We start from the raw sequence: 9,932 nt of genomic DNA on the forward strand, positions 1-9,932 counted from the left end.
GTTAAAAAATATGATGGGACACGGAAAGAAATAGGGAAATGTATGCCATACACAGGGGTAAAAGCTTATTTTATTCACAGCCAAGTTATTCCAGTTTCACTTCCCAACATGTTGAGAGAAAGAGTTGTCTTGCTCCCATTGTGTAATATCCTGAATTACATACAAGGTCAATAATATCTCCTGTTTTTGCACAAAATTTGTTTTCTTCAAGTTTCCATTTTAATCACGTTATTTTTATTCATGTTATCTTCAGGTATTACACATACATCTAAAAGAATTAGCATAGAATGAATGAATTAGTCACCTTAACATTTTCTTTTATACACTAGTAAAATTTCACCCAATGAAAATTTTAGGATTGAATAAAATAAATCATAGTAGTATCCAACACAAAGTTAGTAGTTCTAGAATTTGTCTTTGCAATTGTTATCTCTTTTAAACCCCAAAGCTCCTTCTTCAAAGAAGGCATAATTATCTCATAATTACCAGTAGGAGAAATTAAGTAAAACTTTCTCCAGTTGCTATTCATCAAGGGTAGGAGAAGATTATGGACTTGGCAGTCTTGACCTAGAGCTGTGCCAGTTCTAGTTTTTAGTTTCTGTATTACAGATTACATATCAAATAGGATTATGGTAAAACATATTTTACATTTGGATCATGGGTATTCACCATTCTTGCTCCACTAAGGATACCTTCAAGTTAATAATCACTATAAACATTTAAAGTTTGTTTATATCTTTTGTTGTTATTCAGTCACCCAGTCGTGACCGACTCTTGGACTACAGCACACCAGGCTTCCCTGTCCTTCACCATCTCCCTAAGTTTGTCCAAGTTCATGTTCATTACATCGCTGACGCCGTCCAGCCATCTCATCCTCTGACACCATCTTCTCTTTTTGCCCTCTATCTTACCCAGCATCAGGGACTTTTCCAATGAGTCATCTGTTCTCATAAAATGACCAAAATACTGAAGCTTCAGCAGCAATATAAACATTTAAAGTTTGTTTATATCTTATTATAGCTGAAATATTTATGAATATCCTGCTCTTAGATACATACGGCTAGCTGTCTTCCAGGAAGGGGGAGGGAAAGTGAAAGTTTGTTCAGGCTTGTCCAACTCTTTGTGATACCATGGACTGGAAAGCTCACCAGGCTCCTCTGTCTATGGGATTCCCAAGCAAAACTACTGCAGTGGGTAGCCATTTCCTTCTCCAGGGGATCTTCCCCACACAGAGATTGAACCTGCATCTCCTGCAGCTCCTATGTTGCAGGCAGATTCTTCACCATCTGAGCCACCAGGGAAGCCCAGTCTGAACTTAAATTTCCAGGGATGGGAGAAGAGCTGGAGGTTAAATCAGTTGCCAGACATCAATGAGTTATTTAGCCATGCCTATGCGAGGAAGCCTCCAGAAGACCTAGAGACCAGGTTCTAGAGCTTCCAGGCTGGTGAGAATTTGGAGGTATCAGGAGACTGGCCCCAGGAAGAGCCTGGAAAATCTGCACCCCACCCCTACAACTTACCCTGAGCATCTCCGTCTGACTGTTCCTGGGTTAGATCCTTTTGTAAGAAACTAGGACTCTAATAGATCGAATGCTTTCTGCTGTTTGTGAGCCACTTTAGCAAAGTAATCGAACTTGAGGAAGAGGTCATGACAACCTCTGATCTATAGCCAGTTAGTCAGAAGGACAGGTAACAACTTCAACCTTCAGTGAGTTTCTGAAGCGGGGGTAGCGGGGAGAGACCTGTGGGACTGTGCCCTTAAGCCGTGGCATCTGGTACTGCCTCCAAGTAGACAGTGTCAGAACTGAGTTGAACTGTAGGCCGTGCTGCTGGTATTGAAGCGTCATTTGGCTGTGTGGAAAACACACACACATCTTAATAAGAAAGTTTCTTGAGCTACTCAAGTAGCATATTTCAGTCAGGATTGCAAACAGACTTACCCTCAGTGGGAGTAAAGCAAACATCAAACGTGGTAACAGAAACTCTTTAGTTTTACAGACTTGGTTTTGCACAAATGAACCAAAGCTAGTTTTTTGCTTCCCCCTGACTTTTGTTTCATTTTTTTATACCATCCACACACCTGACAACTGACCTTGTCAGGGTAACCAAACTGTGTCACCTTTTAAAGTATTATGAGAGAACCGTATGTTGACTTGCTTCTTTTGATGTATTATTATATTGTGTGAAGTTACATGGAATTCTATATAAACTATCCTGTACCTTTGAGACGCACTATAGCATTGTTGTTAATGACACAGTCTTTAGGGACAGACTAATATGAATTTAAGTCCTGGTAAGAATGGATAGATGTGAGGTCTTCAGTGATATATGATGAACTGTGTGGCTTCTATCTCCTCGTCTGTGAAATATTTGCCATCATATTGAAGGAGGAACCAGACAGAACAGGCTCCATCTTGAAAGCAGGATTCTGTCTTGGACCGGACTGTGGACTTTGAGCTATATGCCCAGTATCTTTGGAAATGACACACCAATTGGAAAACCAGTCACTGTCCCCCACTGCCCCCAGTGGAAGAGCCCCAGGGCTCGTATCTAGACTCTCTGTCACCTAAAAGAATACCCTAATTATCTGTGTAACCAAATAGAATTATAAATTCTATTATGCTTATTGGGGTATGACCATAGGCCTATTGATAATTGTCCACTATTAACTACCTAGGCTTAAGGCATACGAATCATGGGTTTAAGGCATATGAATCATGGGTTAACTTTGATTGTATCTTTATTTTCCTTTGTTCAGACTAGTTTCAGAGAACTGGGGGACGTGGGTTTGAGCACGTACACTTAGGATATGTAAGGTTTTCACAATAGCTGGTTGGGGTCCTTGGCCAAGAGGAGACTCTGCCTTGGGCCCACCAGTGTGGGCCAACTATTGCATAGTGTAAATGCACTAAATAGATAGTGTACCTGCACTCTCTGCATTGTCCTTCTGAGTGAGTTTGTTGCCCAGAACACACGGCTACAACAATATACTTAGTATTAACGACTCTGTGAAGATATACCACATTTTGAAGCATAGCTTATAAGTATCCAGGTGTTATTAAAATTTAGTTTTTCTTAATTTGACATCTTCTTAGGCAATAAACTTACTGCTAGGTGTTCCTGGGGCTACAGACTTCAAGGGAAACTAGAAACATAATCTCTTACTAGGAAGTCATATCTCCAGAGACATATTGTGATCTTCTAATACTAAAATGAAGAAGAATATGGTGGAGAAGGCATAAGGTGATCATACAATTTATTGCACAAATTACCTCATTTTTAAAAGTAAACTTTATGTTTGGGGCTCACAGCAAAACTCAGCAGAAAGTACAGTTACCAAATATCCCTTGCCCTCCTAAACACCCTATAGCCCTCATCAACACCTTCCACCAGAGAGGTGCATTCATTACAGTCAGTAAACCTAGAGTAACACATTAATATCACCTGAAGTCCACAGTTTACACTAGGGCTCACTCTTGGTGTATATATTCTACAGTGTGATAGTGTAATTTATAGGAAAAAAGTATATTTGGTCATTCAGATGACCAAGTATATGAGAAGTATATATTTGGTTTTTAATCCTGGCTCATAGCTCCCCAAATCCCTGGAATTTCCTGATAAGAAAGAGCAACAGAATAAGTCATCATTATGCTAATGTTTTTTTTAATAACACCATACTCCCTCACCTTTGGGGCAATATGTAACTTCTCCTCTCAGGGAAAACAAAATCAGCTTATAACTTCTTCTTTCTCCTTCCTTCCCTCTCCTCCATCAAGCAAGTCTATTGAATGTTAAACTCTTTTCTATTTGTTCTTTTAAATGTATTTAGAATTCTGTAATTTCACTTCAGCTTTATGTTATTTTTACTTGATTTCCTCTTATAACCTAGGAAGGAAAGGAGAGGAGGACAGAAGGAATGAAGAAAGGAAGGAAGTGAGGAAAATAATTAAAAGTCCATCAATCAGAGAATAATTAAATAAAGTATGCTACCTCCAGCTAATGAAATACTATTCAGATATTAGGAAGAGTGAGATCAATTTAGGTATACTGATACGGTGATAGGTCTATCATATATCAACAGCAATTAAAAAAACCTGGAAGGCTTAGGACAATAAACATGGTGTGATATGTAATATACACCTCAATAAACTCATATATATATATAAATTAACACACGTGTGTAAGGAAACACACACCTGTGTGCCTAGTTACAGCTGATGTGTGCATGCCTACCCAGTGTTGTCCTGCATCTGGAAGACAGAGCAAGCGCTTTTAGTGTTGTGCAGACTAAGGAAGTTTATCTGGGGTTTTCAGAACAATGAAGGAGGGCTTCTGTGGTGGCTCAGTGGTAGAGAATCCGCCTGCCAGTGCAGGAGACGTGGGTTTGATCCTTGCTCCAGGAAGACCCCACGTGCTTCAGAGCAACTAAATCCATGTGTCACACCTGTTGAACCCATGCACTCCTTAGAGCCCGAAGCGACTGCAGTGAGGAGCCCCAGCACCGCGACTAGAGGAAAGCCCATGCAGGGATGAAGACCCAGAACAGCCAAAAACAAACAAGTAAAAGGAAAAGAATAAAGGGAATTTTCATTCTTTATTCCATTACATTTGTATCATTTGAGCTGTTTACAATGTTAAAGAGCTGCTCTCATGTTTGAAAACATAATGAATTATTTAAAATTGTATTTCTTAAGATATCTGGTTGTAGGAAAAACGAATGCTAATACAAAACTGAATTTTTGTTTTACCAGAAAGCTATGTTGAAAGTGTACAAAAACAGGTTAAAACCCCTGTCCAGCTGAACCCTTGTATTTGGTCCAACAGCTGGTCTTCAATGTGTATCTGAGAAGAAGTGTTTAGGCAAACTCCTTCTTAGCTTTTGTTTGACTGCGCTTCCACTTGCCCCATCTTTCCTCCAGAGGAATTGTCCCGTGTCTCCCTGAATTCAGTTTGAATGTGTGACGTTCTCCAGTGTTGTGATCTTTCTTTTTTATGAAGAACAGATATTGAAGACTCCTTCGTTTCCCTATGAAACATGACACCTTCTCTGTATAGCACCGGGCAGCCCCGCTCTGAGCCTTGGGAAGTCGTAGGGCGGTCACCAAGTTAGTGATCCTTTGGTTTCTGACTTTGCCACCTTGCCCCACAAGGAGGGGAAACAGCTATGCAGGGTTTCCTTTCATATGCGCCATGATAAATAATGATCATACAACACAATTTTCACTCAAAAGCAAACTGGCGATTACTGTATTAATGACACGATCCCCACACGCCGCACTCCTAACTGAAGTGGTAACTGAGTGAAATGGTTCCTTTGCTAGATCACTTTGCTGGCTCACCTTCTTTATCTTTTCTTTCTGCGACCATCTCCCCCTCCAGCCTCTAGAGGGCTTTTCCAAACTCTCTCTGGTCTCCTCAGCCCTTCAGCTTCTCTCTCCACGTATTCTGACGCACTCTCAGCAGCTGTCTCCCTCCTTCATGGAGGAAATAGAAACCGGGGGGCCAGAAGCGCCTCCTTCCAGCCACAAACCCAGTCCCCCCCGCCCAGCTAAAGCTGCCTGTTACTTCTGCCTGGGGCCCCGTCTCTTCTCTCTGCATCCTTACGCCATTTCCCCCGTTATCTCCCATCCATTCTTCTTCCCTTTTTCACTGTCAGTTACTGTAGAGGATAGAAACCCAAGTGTTTATAGGTTGGAAACAAAAAGTACACACTTCCGCACAACATACCCAGTTATTAACCCAAATGGGTATACAGGTTCAATAGAACGAAGGAAATCTAACCGCTCATGCTTTACGGCACTGAGGGATCCGAGGAGAATGTCACCACCCGTGTTAACAAAATTCACCACTGTCCTTCTTTATCCACCCATCTGCATTCATTTGAACAGGTTCAGATTTCTCCCACTTTACCCAAAATTCCTGCTTATCCTCACCTCCCAGTCCACACTGCTCCCTTTCACTGTGAGCTTACTGCCACGCCCACCACCCTCACGTTTCTGGACCCTCCCTTTCTTCCTCTATGTGCTCTTGTCTTAGTCTCACCTAGAATAATGCTGCTCCTCTCCAGGGGACCTGTAACAGCCAAGAAGCATCTCCAGTCCTCAGCGTTCCTGCTCTTCATTCCACCAGTCCAGTCCTTCCTCATCACTTTTCTTTGTTAGACCTTTTCCTGTAGCTAATCACCAAACTCTGAATACCCTCCAAGTCCTGAACTAAGCATACTTCTAACCTTACCCTGAAACACTCACCCGTCTCATTAGTTTTAATAGACTTCTACTGACTGATGACTCCAGTTCAGGCCTAAGGCTCTGCTCTGCTTTGTAGGCTTGTAAGTTTCTTGGACTGCAAGGAGATTAGGCTGGTCAATCCTAAAGGAAATCAATCCTGAATATTCATTGGACACCCCCTCACCTGCCTCCTGAGAGATCTGTATGTGGGTCAAGAAGCAACAGTTAGAACTTGACATGGAACAACAGACTGGTTCCAAATTGGGAAAGGAGAATGTCAAGGCTGTTTATTGTCACCCTACTTATTTAACTTCTATGCAGAGTACCTCATGTGAAATGCCAGGCTGGATGAAGAACAAGCTGTAATCAAGACTGCTGGGAGAAATATCAGTAACCTCAGATATGCAGAAGACACCACCCTTATGGCAGAAAGTGAAGAAGAACTAAAGAACCTCTTGATGAGAGTGAAAAAGAAGAGTGAAAAAGCTGCTTGAAACTCAACATTCAGAAAACTAAGATCATGGCATCTGGTCCCATCACTTCATGGCAAATAGGGGAAACAATGGAAACAGGGATATACTTTATTTTGGGGGAGCTCCAAAATCACTACAGGTGGTGACTGCACTCATGAAATTAAAAGACATTTGCTCCTTGGAAGAAAAGCTATGACCAACCTAGACAGCATATTAAAAAGCAGAGACATTACTTTGCCGACAAAGACCCATCTAGTCAAAAGCTATGGTTTTTCCAGTAGTCATTTATGGATGTGAGAATTGGCCTGTGAAGAAAGCTGAGCACTGAAGAACTGATGCTTTTAAACTGTGGTGTTGGAGAAAACTCTTGAGAGTCCCTTGGACTGAAAGGAGATTCAACCAGTCCATCCTGAAGGAAATCAGTCCTGAATATTCATTGGAATGACTGATGTTGAAGCTGAAAATCCAACACTTTGGCCACCTGATGCAAAGAAATGACTCATTTGAAAATACCCTGATGCTGGGAAAGATTGACAGCGGGAGAAGGGGACGACAGAGGATGAGATGGTTGGATGGCATCACTGACTCAATGGACACGAGTTTGAGTAAACTCTGGGAGCTGGTGATGGACAGGGAGGCCTGGTGTGCTGCAGTCCATGGGGTCACAGAGTCGGACCTGATTTAGTGACTGAACAACAGCAATAATCACTCTCAGACTGGGTTCCTGGGGAAGCAGGCTATGAGATGGAAACTAGGAGCAAGAGGATTTGGGGAGGACTCAGAATACATACCTGTGGGAGGGAAAAGGAGGAAGCAGACACGAGAAGCTGAGCCATGGGGAAGTTGCCACCAGTGGCATCACCGAGCTCTGTGGGGAGCTGTGCAAACCAGTGACCCTTTAGATTTGTCCTGAGCTGGAGTGATGGGAAACTTTAGAGATCCTGCTGACTGGTCATTGGTGCAGGCACCCCGGGGAGGAGCTGTGACTTTGGGAGGGAAGGCGCTTCAGCTGAGGCAACCCCCTTGGGGAGCTGACAACTGAGAGCTCTCAGGGCTGAGAGGTCCATCTTGTTTCTGAAAGCAGTCTGGGTGGTTCATCACAGCACTGACTGCCAGAATCAACTGCGTACTTAGTATTTCTACCTGACTACTCCACAAACTCAAGGTTTACTCAAAGGTAACATCTCTGAGACCCACATCTTCATGCTAACCCCTCACATAGCCTCTCCTGCCATCTTCACATCACACTTAGATGCACATTAGGTTCGCTTAGTCAAGACATGGACCACAGAGCCCTCCTGAAACGCTTCTGTCCAGCGCACAGTACTGTGTGCCCAGGACTTGGGTCGGTGTGTGCCATTCCTGCTACTTGGAATATCGTCCCAGTTTTGTAAGCCTCAGACTTAACTTTTTCCAGGAATTTTTCTACAGCTTAGTTATACCAAAAAAGTGAATTACTTCTCCCTCAACACCACTCCTTTAAAAGCTCCATTGCTCTCCTTCACACACTTTTATTTCTTTAGCATTAGAAGTTTACAAAATGGCAGCTGATAAGCCACCTTGCTCACAAAATTTTTGGCCCCCCACCAGGGGGGACAGGGAAGCCTGGCATGCTGCAGCCCGTGGGGTCACAAACATTCGGACACGACTTAGCGACTAATGAACAACAACAAATATAAAGATCAATAGATTTCACCATTATCAAATCAGAGGACATAGCAATACTGGATACAATATCCCCACGTGACTATTATCCACCTTGATTGAACCTTCTGTTTCCTGGGATAGAGCAAGGTCAATATTGTTCATAAATACAACAATTGCTGAATTAATAGAAAAAAGTTAATACTTTTTTTTAACTTATGAAACTTTATGTACCATTGCTAAATTACTTTTAAAATGCAGAAACCCACATTTAAAAATAAACTGCTGGGAAGTAAATCAAGGAGATAGGAAGCTACCCAGGTTGAACAAAGCTTACCGTGAGCAGTTCCCCACAAATACCCCTAGAACTCCGCCACCCATTCACTTGTTATGTCTGAATTAATGACAAATAATACAAGTTTAACTCTTGTACTAAATTAAATAATTCTTCTTTTGTGAGTTTCTTGAAATAATGAGCTGAATTTTATTCATCTCTGAATCCTGCATTAGCTGTGACACAGCATGTGATATCAATATCATTCTTAATGTTAATTGATGAATTAATTGGAAAGGATTAATACTTTCCTATTGATATTGTTGCGAAGGTCCCCTGGAGAAATAACCCACTCCAGTATTCTTGCCTGGAAAATCCCATGGACAGAGGAGCCTGGCAGGCAACAACAGTCCATGGGGTCACAAAGAGTCAGACACAACTTAGTGACTTAACAACCACAACAACAAACCATGTGTGTTTTAGAACTCTCCTTCCTCGAGTCCATATTCATTATTTCCATCAATCTCCACGAGTAGTTTTTCAGAGCAGATCTCATAAAATTGAAATTTGACTGAAATATATATGGTTTAACATCAAATGAACCCATGTTTAATCCACAGAGTTAAGTCCCAGAGAAACTCTCTTAACCCAGCAGCAAGAATTGTACGTTGGGACTGAAGAATGTCATCATACCGCAAAAATAACTTCTTGAGTTAGACGAACTGTGCGGCTTCTAGAGAGGAAAATGTGTGGTTCTGGTAACAACAACCAGTCCTAATAAGGGACTGGAACCAGAGGTGCTTGTGAATACGCTACAATAGCGATTGGACAAATAACTTTCCTTCACAGTGAAAAGTGACCTTGTGGTGTTTCAGGACTCCAATAGATCCTAGTATTACAGACACTCTATCTTTTGGTGCTTGTAGGTCTCATTGATCTCAGATTTTCAAATCTGCTAGCTTCCAATAATGATCTGATCTAGAAAATAATTTAAATTATGTAATATAAAAATAACAAGTGTTGTTCTTTTCATAACTGTGTTCTGTGGGCAACATTTGAACAGATGGATGGGTCACTAACTCACAATTTGATTACTAACCTTGTAGCTAATAGTGCAGTTAATTTTAAAAGTTCTTTATCCTTCGAAAGTCTGAAGGGTAGTCTCATCTGCATTTAATAAAGTAAATCCTCTAACATAATGTATAGTTTCACAACTCTAGTCAAGTTGGTTCTTTTGTACTGACGTAAATATTGAACTAAAAGTAACAGAAAACTCTAATATAACAAAGATTACAAAGACAAATGTGAATTCCT

This window comes from Odocoileus virginianus, chromosome 11 (genome assembly GCF_023699985.2).
Source record: "Odocoileus virginianus isolate 20LAN1187 ecotype Illinois chromosome 11, Ovbor_1.2, whole genome shotgun sequence".
In the NCBI taxonomy this organism is placed as follows: Eukaryota; Metazoa; Chordata; class Mammalia; order Artiodactyla; family Cervidae; genus Odocoileus; species Odocoileus virginianus.